Consider the following 20,280-nt stretch of genomic DNA (forward strand, 5'->3'; position numbering starts at 1 on the left):
CTTGTAACTGCAGGCTTTTGCAATTCTTCAGAGTGTGTGAAAAATGAAGATATGATCCTCTACTTCTTAGTACTAGAAGTGAGTCAGGGTTGACACACAAAAGTAGGAGGCAACAGTTTGTGTGTAGGAAGCTTGTTCTGTCCAGGGAAAATCTAAGGGTTATATGCAAGGTATTAGTTCTGCTGCACTGCAAGGCTGGTTTCTTCTGGAGCTGAGTTGACACACACTCACCATTTGGAGCATATGGAGAGCTCAGCAGATTCAGGCCCCAAAGGATGACTGGTGAAATGGTCAAAGGTAGGTTGGGATATAATTATTTGTTTACGAGGCCACATATTGCACCAAGTAATAATTGTGCTGTGGAGTCAGGAGGGAAACATTCCAACCCAAGAAGATAGTAGAGATATAACCTAATTATTGTTATTGTTATCCCTGCCTATTGTGGAAGCACCTACACAATCCTAGTTCAAACACATGGCAAAAAATGTTCCCTGCCCCAAAGAACGAGCAGGCTACAGATGAGACAGGAGACAACAGATGGACACAGATAACTGGAGGAGTACAGAAAAACAAAGACTGGTCAGCAGGATGGGTGGTATGATAGCATGTTGACAGCTTAGCTGTTGTCAAGCTTTCTGTAGGCAAGTGGCAAAGGCTTACAACAATAATTCAAGCTGTGTCCCTTGCTTTAGTGTTTTTGTGTGTGCATCTTCCATCTGTTTTATTTAACCAGCTTAATTCTCACTTGATGAGGTTTTTCTGTCCCAGAACTTCCCATCATTCATCTCATGTAGGTAGGAAGGCACACTGATCCAGCAATGAAGTGTCCACTGCAGTTTTTAAGGGAAACTGTACTTCTTTATTATTGAAAGAGAGTCAGACAATGAGCACAGGACTTTGATGCTGAGACAATACTGGGAAAAGACTGACAAATCTCAGCAGGATGAACATTCAAAGTAAGTGGCATAACGCAAGAGGTTTGTTGGCTGAAGTGGTGTCTTACCAAGGGGCTCTGCCTATGCTAGAGGCTGCATGAACACGTGTGTGTTGTTTTGGGTGTTACCTTGAGAGGTCTACAAAATGCAGGATAGACATTGGGTAATTTTAGGGTGCCCTCCTTCTGAATTTGTATTATATCAAGTAACTTTGTGTGATGCTGTGATGTCTTCTCTCTTTTACCATTCGGTTTGTTATCATCACACAGTACGCCAACAACAAGCTTGTTGTTAATGTGCCCTTTATTAATCTCCTTTCCTTTTTGGCCTGCCATGCTATTTATTGTTCAGCAGCCCAGAAGTGATCATAGGATACTAGATGTAGCTGCATGTTTTATAGTGGATGTGTAATGGTCGGTAGTTAAAATGCTCTAAAACTTAAAGCTTGAACTGTCCAACCAAGTCTTATTTAACTTAGGGGTGAAGTCGTTGCCAGTCATTGCCAGGAATCCTCCAATACAGGCAAACTGCAGAATTATGGGACAATTAGTGCTAAAACACATTTTTGGGGAAACGATTTATTGAAAGGGGCTGTTTGGGGCTTAATTCCTGGCTCTGCTGTAGAATTCTGTGTACCTTTGGAAACAAGCAGTTAAAAGCATTGTGGTTCTTGGCTCTGAATATCTCCATGCTTCAGTTTGTCCTTTATGCTCACTTAGTGGATGGTGAGGTTTCATGGCTGCTTGTAGAGTTTTTAGGTTCAGAGCTGAAGAGTATGGAGAATAAGGACCAAGTATTCAGCTCTTCTTGAGATAAGCACACCCATCTCTCCCAGCTTCTTTTGCATATTATGTTCAAGCCCCTAACCATCATGATGGTCCTTGCAGTGGTGAAAGCTAATCATACACAGAACTGTGTTGGCAAAAGCATAGATAGCAGGTCAAGGGATAGGATTATTTCCCCATACTCAGCACTCATGGGCTACATATACTTATTGTGCCCAGGTCTGAGCTCTCCAGTACAAAAGAGACATTGAAAAAATTGAGTGAATTCAGCAAAGAACCCCTGAGGAACATTGTGAGTAACTGGCTGCCACTGGGTTTTGCACCACTGATCACTAGCCTTTGAGTGCAGTGGTTCAGTCAGTTTTCCATGAGCTTTGCAGTACATCCATCTGGTTCCAGCTGTCTGTAAATTGTTCACAATTATACTATTGGAGACTGTTTCGAAAGTTGTGCTCTCTCTTTCTTCATTGGGCCAGTCATCTCATCACAGAAGGCAATCCAGCTGATTTTCCCATGGTAAGTTCATGCTGGCTGTTCCCAGTCACCTTCTGGTCATTCATATGCCTGGAAATGAGTTCCAGGAGGATATTCTACGTAGCCTTCACAGGGACTGATGACCAGTCTATAATTCCCGGAATCTTCCTTCTTGAATACAGGTGTGACATCTAACTGTTTCCAGTCACCAGGAGCCTCCTCCAGTCACTGTTACTTTTCTAAAGTGACATAGAGTGACCCCAAAGTGACATCAGCCATTGTTGCATCCCTCAATGTTGTTGAGGCAACTTGTCTGGTTCCAGGGTCTTGAGTATGCTCAGTTTGCTTAAGTGGTCCCTAGCTCAGTCTTCCCTTGCTGTGGGTAGTACTTCTGTCCTATGGATCCTTCCACTGGGCACAGGGAACAGGAAGGCAGAGAACAGTCCTGGCCAGTGAAGGCCACGGTGAAAAAAGCATCGAGGACGTAAGTGTTATCTGTGGCTTTTACTACTAGTCCCCTTTCCCACTCAGCTTTGGGCCCACTGTTTCCTTAGTCATCCTCTTCCTACCAGTGTGCTCTTCTTGCTGCCTTTCACATCTTGAGAATTTTCATGCAATTTCAAGCTTTCCTAACTTTTGTCCAGACATGTTGAGGCATAGTTTCAGTATTCCACTTGGGAAGCACACCCCCACTTTCACCTTCCTTTCACTTCCTTTTGTGTTTGAGCTCTATCAGGGGTTTATCATTCAGGCGCTTGCTTCTTTCCACACCTGCTTGGCTTCCCACACATTGAATTGAACTGTTCTGGTGCTTTGAAGAGTTTGTTCTTCAAGATCAACCAGGTCTCCTGGGCCCCGTTGCTGGATTATCCCATGTAAGTGCTCAGCGAATGATTTCTTAAAGCTCTCCAGTGATTCTTCTGTCACCATAATTGTGCTGGGAAAATGGTTCTGTTTGTAAACTGATTTATATGTCATTTTGGATTTGGTTCTTCTCTGTAATTTTTGTCTCTCTCTGTGTTAAACACATTATATCTCTTCTCTTCTCTTCTCTCTATTTCCATGTAAGTCTTTTCTGCCTGCCTTAAAGCATCTTTTTGCCGGACTCTGTCCAGATGTTTTAATGCACTTCATTTGAAGTTGTTTTTTTTTTTTTTTTTTTTTCCTGACACCTTCCTTCTTTTCCCTGTCAGAGGTACATAACCAAATGGAAAGGGCAGGAGGCACAAACTTTTTTTTTTTTTTTTGTTCTGCTGTTGAGTTATTTCATGACAAAAGCAAATTGCTCTCTCTATTTCTTATCACTAAAATGGGTCTCAAATTCAATAGAAGGAGTTTAAATTCTCTTTGTTGAAGATTATAGACAACAGACCAATTTTATTTAATCACATTTAGTACATTCTTCATCTTAGGACTGGTTTGAGATTCTATCCCAAACTGTTCTCTCAGTTAATGGTTGTCAAACTTATCAGCAGATGCTGCCAACCTTCAAAATTCTGTGCTGTGCACCATATACCTTTATCCTCAGACTTTTAATAACATTGCTGTTGAAAATCCACCTGAAACGATACTGTGGAGTAACTGTAGATTAATTGCCAAGACCCTGATGATCACCACATGTTTAGAAACTAAACTAATCAAGTTACATATTGCATGTAACATGTTACCAGCACTTCATGGAGATTCTGTTCCATAGCTCAAGACACTGAAGACACAGGTTCCTCATTTCAATCCCTTCTCTACCCTCCCCTGCGCGCTGCCAACCCTCCCATGATTAAAAGAACGGGCATCTATCAATACTCTAGTCCTCCCGAATCTATGGAGAAAAATCCAACATTATATTGTAGTTGCACGGAGAGGAGACTAGTTTAAGTGACTATTAATCTATTTAATTATATTACTGTATTCCCTAGTCATACACAAGAATCTTGTTGTGTGTGCCGCTGTCCAAATGTAGAACAAAAGGTTTTCATTCTAAGTGATTTGTGTCTCTGAAGCATGCCCCTCTGTGGCCTCTAATAAAGATATCTTTCTATAATTGATTGACCCTCAAGTACTGCGCCCAGACAGAATGTCCCAGAAGACTGTAACCTGCAGGAAGAGGTGAGTGAGACGAGTACTTGTTGGTATACTAGCAGCACCCTGTACGATACCAAATTCCTGTGTGCCTTCCCAGTTCAGGTACGTATTGCAAGGGGCAGGGAGCTTAATTTAGAAAAGCTGCTAGATCAGAAAATTACTTGTACCTTCAGATAAGTTTCTTCTGGAATGAATAAGGTTGGAGAGGGGTATGCTGAGTGCTGTGGAAAGGTGTCATGACAAGGAATTTCAAGTTTGTATCTGTGTGCAATAGTAAAATATTGGTTAAACCCCTTAGTTGATCTTGGCTGTATAGTGGACTTTCCTTTGTACTCCTTTTCATGCGCTAGATTGTTGTAGTGAATAGTGGCAGTACACAGTGCACACCTGTATGTCTGTCTAAAATCTGGTTTTATAATAGCCTTGCAGGGATGGAAGACAGGCGAGGCAGCTTTGCTTTACATCTCTGCTGAAGTCAACCACACAGTACTTATTCTAATGCTGTTGGTGTTGTGTCTAATCTCAAACGTGAGCAGACATAGGGCTTAGTAAATTTAAGACCTCACTGTCTTCCCATCTTTCTCTCCTGAAAACTAGATGGCTAACAGGCTCAGGCAGTGATAAAGCTGGAAAACTCAAGCTTACCTAAATAAAGCTTGCATTTTGGGTGGCTTAGTATGATTAATTTCTTCTCTGAAGTCCTGACTTGAAATCCTGGTGAGACCATAAGTAAAAAAAACATGTGAAGGTCTTCAGTGCTTGGTGTTTATCTCTGTGGCAGAGGTAGCATAGGGAATCTGATGTATGGCAGGCCTAGAAGAATCAAGGGGATTGTGGGGAAGGGTTGTGGGAGAAGAGGGGATACAGGCTGTTTGGCATGCAGCTCTCCCATACTTTCCCCAAAGCCAAGCAAGCATGTGCTCAGACACTTGCCAACTTTGCCTGCTTTGGTTGTGCACTCTCCCTCAACTCTCTGCCCCCGTGCCACGGATGTCACTTGCTGGCTCCTGCTGTGATAATGTCTGCTGGCTTCTGCCTGTACCCAGTACGAGTGAGGCCCTTTGTGGAGCTGAGACTCATGCTGGCTGTGGCAGTGTTTTCAGAAGGCTCAAACTTTTATTCTCCACCTCATTCCTTTGAACTTTGCTCACTGTTCTGTGAATACTAACACCAGCCTATAAATTATCTAGAAGAGCTCTGGCACTTTAGCAGCCTGTGTTTTAGGTGGCGTGCATGCATAATCGATCCAGGAGGCTGCCTCTGCTTTTAACTCGGGTGTTTGCAGAGACCTTAGACTTTCAGAGTTTTCAATCACAGCTGCCTGCTTGCTCATTCACTTCTCTGACTGCCTTCTCTTCTGCCACCCACACATACACCTTTGCATCTGGCTGGGTAGTATGTCATGTCACAGTGTAACCTGCCATAAGTTTGGGGGTGATGCTATAAGCAACATTCCTATGACGTGTGGGAGCAACAGGTCCACTTTCATGCAGAGGATCATGCGTCACACTTTGAAAGGCTCCATCCTGACTCACTGCTTAGGGGTTGAGTTGTGTGTGTCTTTGTCCCTCATCGTGCCTCACTGGTCAGTCTACTAAGCAGGTGCTACTCTCTTTATCTTCTCTCATTTTCCCGGTGAAACTCTTAGCATAATAGATGCTGTCCCCGTGACTCATTGCTCTTAGATTCTTTAAGTAGCTGGAAAGTTACCTTACATAGTTGCCTGCTGCCTGTGTGTAGGGTTTAAACTCTGAAGAGGTACATGACTGCTCTAGTATTTGGCTGCTGGGATTCACCCCTCTTGCTTGCCTTGGAACTTCTTGGTGTCCTTACTTAGCTCTGTCCATAGCCAAAATGTCTCAGCTAAGTGTTTTTTCTCTTGTTTCTAGGGATAAGTTGCCCCAGAACAGTCAGTCCAAACCTTTGTCTGAACTTTGAATGGAGTCAGCCTTGATAATCAAGGCTTCACTTATCTCTTCCAATCTGTTTTTAGTAAGTCACCCTCTTAACACTGGTACATCATCATGAACCCCTGTGAAGAGGTTTGGTAATTGCTTCATATATAAGTAGTCAGTTCCCAGTGAAAGATTGTGCTATTTGAGAGAAGGAGGAGACAGGGTATGAGTTTGAATCATAGAATAACAGGTTGGAAGGGATCACGAGGATCATCTGGTCCAAACTTTCTTTGAAAAAGCACGGTCTAGACAAGATATCCCAGCACTCTGTCCGGTGTCCAATGTTGGGGAATCTACCACTTCCCTGGAGTGATTATTCCAATGGCTGATTAGTCTCATCACGAAAAATTTTCTGGTTTGTGTCCAATTGGAATCTCCCCAGGAGTGACTTGTACCCATTACCCCTCTTCTTTTCCATGTGACTCCTTGTAAAAAGAGACTCTCCATCTTCTTTGTAGCCACCCTTTAAATACTGGAACATGGTGATGAGGTCTCCCCTAAATCTTCTTTTCTCAAGTCTGAACAAGCCCAGTTCTCTCAGCCTTTCCTCATATGGCGACTTCCCAGTCCTTTGATCATCTTTGTGGCCTTTCTCTGGACCCTCTCCAGCCTGTCCACATCTTTTTTTGTGTATCAGGGACCAAAACTGAACACAGTATTCCAGGTGTGGTCTGACAAGCACCAAGTAGAGCAGAATAACAGCTTCTTTACTGGACATGTCCTTGTTGATGCATCCCAGTGTCCCGTTGGTTTTCTTTGCGACAGCAGTATGCTGATCACTCATATTGTCCACCAGGGACCCACGTCCCTTTCTACACAAACTGCTCCTCAGATGGGTAGATCCCAGCCTGTGCTGCACTCCTGGATTAGGTTTTCCCAGGAGCAAGACCTTACAATTGTCTTTGTTGAACTCCATAAGGTTCTTGTTAGCCCACTCTTCCAGCCTATCCAGGTCATATTGCAGGGTGGCCCTTCCTTCTGAAGTGTCCACTTCCCCGCTCAGTTTGGTGTCATTGGCAAACTTCATCAGGTACACTTGATCCCATCATCCAGATTATTTATGAAGATGTTACACAGTGCTGGACCCAAAATCGATCCCTGGACCACCCCACTTGTGATAGGCTGCCAGATTGAAAAGGAGATATTTGCCACTACCCCCTGGGTGTGGCCTGTTTCCCACAGGCCTGTGGGGTGAGTTTTCCACCCACCCCACAGACCACTTGTCTAGATCATAAGGCAAACGGTTTCTCTAGGAAGAGGCTGTGGGGAAACAGTGTTGAAAACCTTGGAGAAATCCAGGTAGACAATGTCCACTGCTCACTCCACATCAACTGAGCAGGTTACTTTGATGTAGAAGGTGATCAGGTTTGTGAAGCATTATTTACCCTTAGCGAATCTGTGCTATTCCCAGTAATGGGCTTCATTTGACTTGTGATTGCTCCCAGGAGGATTCATTCCATAACTTTCCCAGGGACCGAAGTAATACTGATGGGCCTGTAATTTCCCAGATCCTCCTTTAAGCCCTCTTGTGGATGTGGGTGACATTAGCCTTGTTCCAGTGTTCTGGGACGACCTCAATCTCCATGACTTCTCAAAGATTATGGAAAGCAAGCCACGCAGAGACGTCAGCCAGCTCTCTTAACACCTTTGGATGAATATTGTCAGGGCCCGTCAATTTGTAGGGATTGAACTCTTGTTCACATACCAGCTCTTCCTTCATCGGCGGTGGGTTTGTGTTTGCGTCAACCTGGATTTTTGTTCCCAAGGTCTGGGAAGTGCTAGTAAAGACAGAGGTGAAGAAAGTGTTGAGAACCTCTGCCTTTTCAGTGTTATTGGTGACTAATTCGCCTCCCCTGTTTTACAGTGGGCCAATGTCTTCCTTCTGTTTCTGCTTGTTGTTCATGTACCTGAAGAACCCTTTCTTGTAGTTTTTCACCTCTTTGGCCAATTTCAATTTGAGCTGAGCTTTTGCTTTTCTAACTGCATCTCTACATGCTCTGACAATGCCCTTATAGTTCTCAATGGGTATTCATCAGCTTATCCACCTCTGGTATGCGTCTCTCTTGGTTTTGAGCAGACTCAAAAGTTCACCTAAGGGGGTCTCTTGCTCCACCTCCTTCACTTACCTTTAGTGGAGATGAACTGTTTTTGTGCTTCCAGGAGAGAGTTCTTGAAAAACTCCTAGCACTTGCTAGCTCTTTTATCCTCCATGGAAGCTTCCCATGGAATCCCTCCCAACTGAGCTCTGAGCAAGCTGCAGTTTGCTCTTTTAAAATCTAAAAACTTTGTCCCAGTACTAGCTTTCAGCGTGCTCAGCAGGATCCCAAACTCAACAATATTGTGATCGCTGCAGCCAAGGCTATCACTGACTGAGATATCACAAAGCAAATTTTCTTAGTTTGTAGCAAGTCCATCAGTGCCTCATTCCTGGTTGGCACATCTAACATTTGCATGAGGAAACTCCTCTACGCCATCCAGGAACTTGATGGATGACATGTGAGCTGCTGTATTTATTTTCCAACAAATGTCCGGGTAGTTGAAGTCACCCATAAGAACCAGGTTCTGTTGACCCATAGCTTGCTCAGGTGACCCAAATATTGTTTCATTTGCCTTATCATCTTGGTTTGGAGGTTGGTACAGATACCTACTGTAATATCTCCCTTGGAGACAACCCCTCTGATCTTGACCCAGAGGCATTTGATAAGGCTTCCACAATCACTGTAGTTGACTTCTAAATATTCCAGGTTCTCCTTAACACAGATCGTAACTCCTCTTCCTCTTCTTCCCTGCCTGCCTTTATGAAACAACCTATAGCTCTCCATGGTGAGATTGTGAGTTGTCCCACCATGTTTCAGTTACTCCTATGCTATCATAGCTTTCTGATTGGTTGTGGAGCTCCAGTTCCCGCTGTTTGTTCCCCAGGCTGCATACCTTGGTATTCATATACTTGAGGAGGTTGGTCTTTTGGCTGTCATCTTGGGAGGCAGCTAAGGAACACTTGTCACTGCTCTGGTTGGCCTGGCTTATTCCCCAGTCAGTTGCAATGGTATGAGTATTGACATTTTGGACCCTGCTTCCTGAGTTCTCCAGTTTAAAGCCCACCTCACTGAGCTGGCCAGCCTGTTGCCAAAGATTCTCTTGTCTCTTCTAGACAGGTGGATCCCATCTCTCCCTAACAGATTATAGTCATTGAAGAATGTCCCGTTCTCTTAAAAGCCAAAACCCTCCTGTTGGGACCAGCCGTGAAGCCAGAGGTTGTGATAGGGAACTGACAGTGCTAGAACTCAAAGGAGGAAATGGAGCAAATGAAAGGAGTATAATAAAGGATTTAATGGTACTGAAGATGTGGTTGGGGCAAAGAACACAGATGACAGTCTGGTAGCAAAAGAAGCCAGAAGAAGTAGGACAAGAATAGGTAAAAAATAGGAAGTTTTAAGAGCAAGAGAGAGAAACATGAAGAAAATGATTAAGCTTTGGGTGAGGTAAAAGGATATAGGGAAGTAGGAGAGGTGAGGGGAAGCAGCTGGGACAGAGAAGGACTAGAGAAAAAGTTTTTGAGTGAAGAGAGTGAATAAAGAGGGCAGAAAGCAGCTTCCTGATTTATGTAGTGTACATCTAACAGAGCTCTGTGTGTGTGCTGACTCCACTGACAGCTGCACAAGCTGTGTAAGAGCCTGACCGACTTGGCACAGAAAGGGAGAGGGGAGAGCCAGGAGGCAGCACTGGAGGGGGTGTCCAGAAGGAGCAAGGTGGGAAAGGAGACAAACTCTGGGAAGAGAAAGAATGACAGGCAATGGGTTGGATGTGGGGGAAGCATAGAGAAATGCAGAAGCAAAAATTAAATGACAAGACTCATTTGAGGAGGAACAAAATCCCAAAAGAAAAGCAATTCTTTTAGTATTTTTATTCTTTGATGTAAAAGCAACACAAAAACCATTCAACATGCCTTCCCTCTAGGTGTGTGACTGGAGAGGTAGGTTGCAGAATGAATCATAGATGTCTCGTTTCTAGGGTAGAGTGTGTGAAAAAGCAGATTGTGTGCTCTACTGAAATAAGAAGAAAGATACCATAGCCAATATTGACACTGTCTGTTGAATGCTGAATATGTTTTTGTGCCTGATGGGAAATGTGTGTTTATTTTGAGGCAGATTTTCAGTGCACTTTTGGTATTTAAGGAGTACCCAGCAGCTTCATTTTACTTAGCTGGAAAACGAAGTGCTCTCCTTGGGCTTACTTGCTAATATTTGAGTTTCTGCAGTTACATTCTGTAGGTATTTTTCCTTCCCTATTTGTATGGGTCTAATTCAGCTCAACTAACTGGGGAACTGACTGCTTACAAGAGAACGAATAAAACTGACTTGACACAAAATGCTGTCAAATGCATGGAGTAAGCATTTAGGTGAAAGGCATTTTCCCTTCTAATCCTTCAGTTCTATTAATCCTAGATGTTGGTTATAAAAATAGCAAATAAAAATGGACTCAAATAGAATAATGTTTGTTGGGGTTTTTTTGTTTGGTTTTTTTTTGTTTGTTTGTTTGGTTTTTGTTTTGTTTTGGTTTTGTTTGTTTGTTGGGTTTTTTTTTCTTTTTTAGATAATATCCTTTATTGGAACACAATTTGCCAATGACAGCTTATTTTAGGATCCAACACAAATAGCTGAGCATGTCTCCTAGTTCTTGGAGAGGGGATACACTTCATATTTGTCCAAGCTCTCCTTGAGTGCCAGCTTTTGACATATATGGTGGTGAATCATACACATGCAAGATGTATGGAGTGAAGATGGGCTCAATACTCCTTGTCTCTGGTTTCCATGTTTCTCCCTTTAGCCAGATGTTTTCTTTTGCTGAGGGCTGAGCTGCCTGTAGCATCATGTTGTTCTCCTCATCTGAGCCTCAACTGGACATTGGTTTCTTGCAACTACACCAAGATAAAGACGTTTTGCTTCACTGAGGACTATGGTGAAGCATTTACTGGGAGTAATGAAGGCAGACTGTGTGAGAACATGTGATCATCCTCCCTTCAATTCCTGTGAGATATATGATCTAAAGAAGTATATGGAGAAGTCAGCGGAACCTTCGTAGTAAAAGTCAGGCTGGAGCATGACACCCTCAAAACTAGAAAGAAGCTGCTTCCCTCCCATCTGAAGTTTTTCCTGTTCCTGTGTCATGCTTGCAGTCTCTCATCTGTTCAAGGTTTTAAAAACTTGCCATCTGGTCTTCCTTCTTTGGGCATGGTGCTAAAGGGCACACCTGATTAGTGTACAGGGTCACCCCAGGAGATCTGGGTTAAGACTGAATTCATGTCCCAAGCACAGCAGATTTGATCAGCTGTGCTTTTCCCTAAGGGTCTTCTTTCCTCATCTCACAAAATAGCTCTCACAGATTGGTGTGACTGTTGATGTCCACTCAGGAGAAGCAAATTGTTTGAAGTCGAACAGGCTGGCATGGTTAGAAGCAGAAGTGTTTTGGGATGGAGCCAGACAGTGAAATAGAAAGGCTTCAGGTTGTGTCTGCCATCAGCTGAGGGCCTGGAAACTGTAGGTCAGCACAGTAGACTTTGATTTTCATTCTGGTGGTATGGCTAATTTATTTATGTAATGGCCTTCTTGTGTGTCACCTTTCCCCATTTACTTTCACTGAGTACCCCTCATTTCCCAGCCTTTTTAATTGTATTGAGAGCTGCCTTCTTTCTCAGACTGACCTGCCAGCGTTTACGTACAATAAATAGGGGAGAGTGGAGTAGTGATGATGAAATTGGGCAGCATGAGCCAACAATCGAAGTAGAGGAGAACGGTGCATTTCCTTGGGCTGAGCTTCTGTTTTGCCTTTTCTTCTGCTGCTCGCTCCTTCCTTGACAGTCCTTTGTGGTGTCATCTCCTTTAATCCTTGTGTGCAAAGGTTAATGTTAATGCTGTGTGAGAGGCAAGAGTCCCTGCTGGCACAGGAAAAGAATCATTTAATAAAAAAAGTAATCATTGATCAGTAGCTCCATTCTGTCAAAGGTCACTTATTGATCCATGTCTCATTGTGAGTCAAGCCCTCTGCTTTAATGACCTAATTCCCAGGTAAGTGTCTCTGTTATTTGAGGGAAGGGGTGCTAGGAAACACTGCCTCTTATAGGAATGTCACTCTTGGCATGAGATTCCAGGGGAAAAAAAAGCCTTGTAGCGATCTCAGCTAACCATGTTTTAAAGTCCTCCTAGTCCTGCTTGTTTTATATGTTTGCTCTCTCAAGGAAACCAAAAGTTGCATGGAGGTTAAATGTTCTTTTGCTGCTGGGAAGTCTCTTCAGGCCAGAACTGCAGTACAGTAACAGGGGTAACACAGAGGAAGGCAACACACTTGTGAAGCTGTAATTGTTCCTTGTGCTCTAGTTCAATTTGAAAGAAGTAAGGACAAATATGAGAGAAGGCTCCAAATATCATCGAATGTTGTTAAAAGTGTCTGGCAGGCATTCCTCTTCCTTCTGGCCCTCTCGTATGAGCTGTAGGAGTGCACACAATGAGATGTAAAGATGTCACATTTTTGAGTTGTTACAGAGAAATTGAAGAGCAGCATGTAATCTTACTGCAAGGGATAACATTCACCAGCACTTCTAATATGATATCTCATTGCAAGCCTCCTGAGATGTAAAAATCCTATGGACTCAACTAACTGTGATGCTTGTAGGGAGATAAGTTTTACAGCATTCTCTGTAAATCCCATGCAGATGCTGGTTGCCAAAGGCTGCTGCACCTGGATGGGAACATTCCTGCCTGCCATCTCTCACTTGTACCCTGTTCCCATACAGCATGAAAATACATAACCCAGTCTTTTGCATAGTCTTTTTATAGGCATACTAAAAGTGGCATTAAAATATAGGACTTAATATATCCTTTGCTGTAAATGCTGCTACATGTAATATTCATATTGTTCTAGAGTGCGTGCAAGCAGGTAAGGTGGGCAGTTCAAAAAGGCTGCAGCCTGCAGTGCACGTCTGGAACAGACTGAATGGAAAGACCAAAAGGAGCCCAGGCCAGAAGGGCTGCAGCATAAATTGGCAGCAGTGGGAAATGAGATGATGCTTTATTACATGATGTTGCAAAGCTAATAGAGTTACCCAGGTTTTATGTCTTTACCGACAATTGCAGTTTCTGAAGCAGGACACAGAGGGTTGATCTGAACCAGAACAGGATGCTGGACTGAGACAAAAAGTATGAGTTTCCATGACAGTTTGCATCTGCTGCGATGTAAGCATCCTTAAGGCTTTGTCCTGTGCTCTAAATCTCAACAAAACACAGAGGAAGTTCACCTGTCTTTTGGAAATGCCCAGGTTAAACTTCAGGAAAAAAGAACAGCTCAAAGTTCTGTCTTCTGGGCTTATTGGTGTCTTTGATTATAAAATACCATCTGCTTTAAGCACCTAAGAAAAAATTAAGGATAAAAAAGTATTTTCTAGCCTTTCTGAAGCCAATGAAAACTGCTTCTGACTTCAGTAGAGCTGAATGTTACTTTATTTCCCTTAATTCTTTGGATAACTTAAATCACTTTCTTCCCACAACAACATGTAGACTCTCTACACTAGAACTGTGTGTATCTGAGAACAGCAATTGAGGGAGGATCTGTTATCTATTGCAACTGTGACTTCTGGCCTTTCCCGTTGTCTTGATGGAATAATGAACACCTCCACTTTGTTTCTTTGCACCCTCTTGGCTGCTTTGCTCTTAGATATTTAGTTGTTGAAGCATTTCTCCCTGAATGTCATATACCTCACTGGAATTTCCCAAGACATGTTGTGCAATTAATATATTGATACCCTCTGCAGGCAGGTGTGGCTTGTACATGGTTGTATTTTACCATGTGCCATAAGTGGAGGTCACTGATTTTCTACTTCTTGTCTCTTGTGGGAGCAGGTACGTGTGGCACCTTTCTGATATTCCACAGGGATCAAACTCTCGAATATCTGCTATTGTGTGATGGGTGCCTGTGTGTGTGTCTGTGTCTGTTTGGGGTCTCTTCAAGCGGACGTGTAGAGTTACAGAATGGCTATAAAATTTCTCTAGGGATTTCATTGCGAGCTGCTGGAGCAATTAATGAATAGCAGCAGGGTGCTATGTGGGTGTTTGCTCCAAGGCTGTCTCTGATTATACAGGACAGGGACTTGCACTTTTTCACACAGAAGAAAAATGAAACAGTAGACTTTTTCTTGGAGATTTTTTTTTCTCTTTTAGAATGAACATGCTAACTGAGAGAAGTGCTGCTCCTCACTGGTGCGTGGGTGTCAGCTGAAGCCTGTTCTACTGAGCTGCTCAATGCTGTGGTTCACCCCAGACTACATAGGTAAAGACAGATTTTGAAGAGGGAGGTTCTGCTCTGGCCCCTCTCAAGGTACATTATTTTCTGTGGTTATTGATGGTTTTGTAAGTGGCAGGGCAGAGTGGAGTCCTTAAGTGAGTTATGAAAGGCCATCAATAACTGTTGGAAATACTGTGCCAAGAGCTAGTCCCTCTTAAACCAAGTTAAAAAACCTGGTTTTAGTCTTCGAATTGACAGAGACTTGTCCTGGTTTGGTTTGGTTATGTTTTCATTTAAGGTCCTGGAGTGACCAGGGTGGCTGGCTATGCTGTGGAAAACAACTGCTCTGGAAGATGGCAGAGAGGCAGGCCTGGGGGTGGAAAAGAAACTTAATTCTTTTTATTCTGGCAATTGAGGGGAGGAGGAAAAAGAGGAAAAAGCATATGGATTCCATGGCCTGCAGCACAGAGAGCCCAGAAATGCGGATGTAAAGGGGTTTGTGGGAGTATAATGTGAGGGAACGCTTACTCTATTTCCTGATGGGCTTTTTACCACTGGCACTCAGCTCTGGGGTTCAGGGTCTCCTCCAGTGGTGGAGGATAATGTTCATCCTTGCAGCATTTGATGCAGGCCAAGAAGTAATACTTGTGGAGTGGCCTTGGCAGTACCATCAGCTATCAACACAATAACACATGGTTCTGCAAGGATACTCTAGCAGGCTATGGAAATAGAAAACTGCAACCTTTTTTTTTTTTTTTTTAAATTGAAAGATGTAACATATATTTTGCGGCTACACAATATACCATTGGCAAAGCAAGTGGGGAATAGGATCCACTACGTCTGCTTTGGACAGCTTTTGATCGACAAATTCCTGTTACCTATGGAGAGCTTATGACACACAGCTCAGCATTGCCAAATGAGACAGAATTAAACAGTGGCACCACACTTTCTATTCAGTTTAGTTTGATAGTTTTTGCCATTAAAATAAGTAGAACATCCCATTGATTACATAGATTTTAAAATGTTGTGTTGTAGTTTCAAGGCTTTTTATATGCATTAAAACGAAAAAATGAAAAAAACTACCAACCCAAACTAATTGCAGGACATCTTTAAAATGTCCTAGAATGTAGTATGACCCATGATCATAGAAATGTCAGCCTTAATAGCTTTATTCATTCCTCTTCTGTAAAACAAAACTAGTGTTGTTTTAGACCCTTTCCTGATGTTGAGGAGTTAAATCTTGTGACTCACTGACAATTGTTTTAGATTAACATATGGGGCATCAGTTGGTCTGATGGTCACCATTCCTGTGGATGCTCTTAGCTTATGATGAATATGGGGCAACCTCATTTGGGTTAAACCTTTCTTGTTATGAGCTGAATTAAATTGTATTTTTTACTGTTGACCAAGAACAGAGACCTATGAACCCTTCCGTTGATGGATGCTGTCTCAGGAAGCCACAGTGCCTTAACTGTGTGCCTATGCCCCTAATATGTTACCCAGACCTTGCCCTCCTCTGTCCAGCATAGTCTCTTCTGCAGTATTTTTCCAAGCTTATAGTAAGAGGTTTTTGCATCAGAGACTTAGTACAAACAAGCTGTGATTGACCTTTTAAACCAAACAAGCTTGCGTGTTTCCAATATGAAGAGACAGCAGACAAGCCTCTAGCTCGAGGCAGAAGATGGAGAAGAAAGGGAGGGATAAATATTCAAACAGTAGGAATAAAGAACATGGCCTTGCTATGTGGAGCAGAGAAAAAACCCCAAACTTCTGCTTGCTTTGTCAATACGTCTGACATGTTGCAAGACGCTTTGTAGTGGGAGTCTCTGCTCTGTGGAGAGAGGAGGAGGAATATGCCTGTGTGTATTTATAGACCCTGAATATTTGTTTTGTGCAGGTTTTAGATACTCTCTCTCATCCCCAGAGTTCTGCTCAGACTTGGCATCTGTTCAGCCATGTAAAGGACTTGTGTGCATGTAAAGTCTGCTTTAGAAGTCACTTTGTCTACACTTCTCCGAGGGTATTTTCTAGAGGAAGCTCAGTGATCACTATACTCTTGTTTTGTGGTTTTTTTTTTTTTTTTTTTTAAGGGATTTGATGTATTTTGTCCCTGGAGTTGGGCAGCAGGGCTGACTACTTGAACAGTGTGCTGGGCTGAACATGCAGATTGGTAAGATGTAGTGTAGTTGCAGGAGATGAAATGTGGGTGAGGCAGGGATTATGTCTTGCCTGTTCCTATGGAAGGACATAGATACGATTTTGCTTCAAAAGTTGTGTGAAGGACTGCAACTATACAGTCTGTTCATGCTTTCTTAGGGTAAGTGCTTTTTTTCTCTTATCCTCATGTTAAAATGTTTCCTATATTTACTTAAAACTTTTGACTTCTAGTGGTGTATTCTCTTCTTTTATCTGGGGATTGACATTCTCCAGATCATGTTAAATGATGACAAAGAAATAAAAAAACGAATGCTGTGAAGGTGTCCCTGGGCTCTTGTCAAATACAGATCAGATGTTTTTGGAATTTATGTTTAGCCTTTGCATGAGCCCTAGGTCAGGCTGTGTTTCCTGGCTAGGAAAATATTTGCGAATATCTGAATCAGCTGTTGGGTTTTAAGTGCTGAGTGAATGGGAGTAAAATTTCAGGTTTTCTGTTGATGATATAATTTTTACCTTGTCTTGTGATCCATGGATTTTTAAGCCCAGAAGTGGCCATTATAATGATCTACTCCAATTGCCTGTATAATGGGGGAAGCCGTGTGACCTACAGCATATGCTCATGTACAGTGAAGCTATTTTGGAGACTTAAAACATTCTTGGGAACAGTACACTGGGGACAGTTTCTCTCCCCCACCATCCTTCAGCTTAGTTGTAAATCCTTTCTAATATTTATTGGCCCTTTGGGACTTAGACTGTGCCTTCTCACGTGTTTTTTACAATATTTACCTTTATCAGTGTAAGAACATGGGATTGCAAAGGACTTCCTGAGTCCCATGACATGCAGCTGCATATCTTCTAAAGAATATAAAACCTATTAGTTTTGTGATGTCTGATTCTTTTCTGGATGGACGGCTATTTCAGAACTTCAGTCTGATGATTGTTAGAAATGCTATTTAATTCCCAGTATGTGCTCACTTATAGCCAGTTCAGACACCGTTTTTCTGGTGCCAGTATTGCTCTTCAGCTCATATATTTTCTTCCCCATTTGTGCAGTATTTATAGACAGTAGTGAGCTCTTTGTCTCGTTAGGCTAGAAGTGCCATGTTGTCTTCGTCTCTTCTTGTGAAATAGGTTCTGGGTTGTTTGGTTCATCCTCAAAGGCTTTCTCGAAACTTGCTTAGTCTGGTTTCCTCCTTTGCAAGCACAGGTGATGAGAATAACGTGCTATTTCAGAGCAGGTCAGACCAGTGGCTGGCGTGGTGGCTGGAAGCAAACCTTAGACCTGTTGGGGCCTCTGAATACTGCTGCAAGACAGCTCTTTGCCAGGTTTGCGTGCAGATCCACCTGTCAGGACTCAGCACACAACTCTCAGGTTTTATATTTCTGCACAAACTGGTTTAGCTTATGTGATGTTTACAGAGCAGAGGGACCTAATTTTCATGGCATAGATGATGAATGTCGGTCCTCATGGTAATGCAAACTCAACTCTTGCTCCAGAGGCTTTGGTGGGACTTCCTCAGCCCAATAGGTTGGGGATAAGGTGGAGCTGGGCAAATCAGATTTAATTTAGAAGCCATCGTGCCACTTCTTCCTATTAGTGCTTCTGTGTTAGTCATCTACCTAATGTAATTGCATGGGAAAATTGATTTATGAGATCAAATGATCAGATATACAATAGACAGTACAAAATAGGTCCTCCTTTAGCGTAATTGAAGATAACACTTTTTTGATAGTGTGTGGATCTGAACACATCTGCTTTTTGAGAACATGATATAGTTGTATGTAATACATGTGTATATGAACCTGAATGTGCGTTAAATAAGGATAGATGTGAAATGGTTACATATAAATGCCTTCTAGTGTGACATTACGTATACATATCAAACCGTTTGAATCTTGTGTTGATAATCCTAGTGTGTGGGTGCATACCACCCTACAGTGTGGTAATATAGCAGATAATATACCCCAAGTCAAGAAACTGAGAGTTTTTGTTCCCGTAGCACTACTAAACTCTCTTCTCTGTATGGTGTGTTTAAACCACAATTATGATAAAATCAATAGAAAACCACAAAATCTTATATGTGTACTTGGGGCTAAATCATGGTTATAGTGGGAATTGGATGTTCATAATGTCTGAATTTTATGCAATTAAATACTCAACATAATAAATATGTTTGCACTGTCTATGGCAGAATTGTAAAAGAGGAGACCTGCAAGGAAAGCATTATTTATGCCATGCTGTGGTTGCATTTCTTATTATTGTGTTTAATAGTTTCCTTGCTAGAGTTTGAAATTTGATGAATTAAGAGATGCCAGGGTACTATGATTTGAGTCTCATCCCTCAGCAAATGAGTGTTGCGTATTGTCTTTTATCCTTAAGAGAGAAAGAGGGACTTTTACAACTGAGGGTTCTCCAGTTGAGCAGAAAAAGGTGTATAACAAGATCAAGTGATTAGAAGCTGAAATAGACAAATTTAAACTAGAAATAAGGTACCCATCTTTAACAACTATGATAATTAGGCCCTGAAAAAATGTTATAGGACTTGTTATGAACTCTGCATTAATAGAAATCTTTAAGACAGGATTTGACTTTTTTTTTTTTTCATTCTGCTTCAAACAGAAATTAATTCAAGGAAGTTCTCAGGCCAGATAACCCCCAGGGATGTTCTGTGGCTTCACAATTTGTGAATACTCCATGACTTATATTCCAGCCTTGGTTATACAAAAAATATGATCTTTGTGGTTGAGGGAAACAGAAAAGTGTTTCTTTCACACAGTACCTGTGTGACAATGGGAATCACAAAATTGTCTGTAGCTCTCATTCCTATCTATAAAATGGTTGTAGTATACTTTTCCTCCTACAGGTGTAGAGAATTGAGTCATGCAGTTTTATTGTTTTTGTTTGTTTGTTTGTTTTTCTCTTAGATGTTTACAAGTCGGATACAGAGACACTTGTCTCTCTGATGTTGAATGGTAATGGATCTTCTGCCAGAATGTGGTAGGGCAGAGGTAAATTGGATCACTGCATCATTTGATTGCTCACATTTCTGGCATGTGTATGTGGAGGCCAAGCGAGAGGATGACCCTGGCTGACACAACTGCTCTTTGATGCTTTCTTCATCTGCAAAGGCCTATGTTTGGCATTGTCAGGCTGACTGCAAACAGAAACTTAAGGGGAAAAAAAAAATAACCCCTTTGTTTCTGGGTGTATTACTAGATGATTCATGTTCCTTAATGTCAGTTCTTTGTTGGTCCATTGTATCTGGGGGTATAATGGAAGCTGAGGATTGAAGTGTTGGGAATGCCTGAGATGGTATGAGTGGACCTGAAAGCTATCCATAATTTCTCTGGTCTGTGTTTGGGATCTTCTTCACTCCTGCCCTTGCTATGGAAAAATGGCATGGACACTGAAAATCACCATGACCCCTTAAAAAATGTGCACCTGCAATTCACGATCATTGAGTCCTGTGCCAGAGGCAGTGAAAAACTTTTGCCAGAACATGGAAGGGCAGGGCTAGTTTACATTTCTGCCACATCACTGATGTTTTGTTCCCTGTTGCTCTTTTTCCCACCTGCTCATGTGTCAGGGAAGTTCTTAGTGCTGGGGTAGCCCTTCCCAGC

The 20,280-nt window shown here is 42.3% G+C and overlaps 1 protein-coding gene across 37 annotated transcripts in view; it reads left to right on the top strand.

Annotated features, from left to right (window-relative positions):
* Positions 1-20,280, top strand: part of NRXN3 (neurexin 3) — a 1,036,700-nt gene that overhangs the window by 12,864 nt on the left and 1,003,556 nt on the right. Inside the window, exon 1 of one of the 37 annotated variants that reach the window (XM_071809488.1) lies at positions 19,651-19,668. The exons of the other annotated variants lie outside the window; for them this stretch is intronic. The gene's annotated coding sequence lies outside the window, so the exon portion shown is untranslated. Of the gene's footprint in view, positions 1-19,650; positions 19,669-20,280 lie in introns of those variants that run through there. 37 annotated transcript variants of the gene reach the window in all.

The sequence above is a fragment of the Patagioenas fasciata genome, chromosome 5 (assembly GCF_037038585.1).
Source record: "Patagioenas fasciata isolate bPatFas1 chromosome 5, bPatFas1.hap1, whole genome shotgun sequence".
In the NCBI taxonomy this organism is placed as follows: Eukaryota; Metazoa; Chordata; class Aves; order Columbiformes; family Columbidae; genus Patagioenas; species Patagioenas fasciata.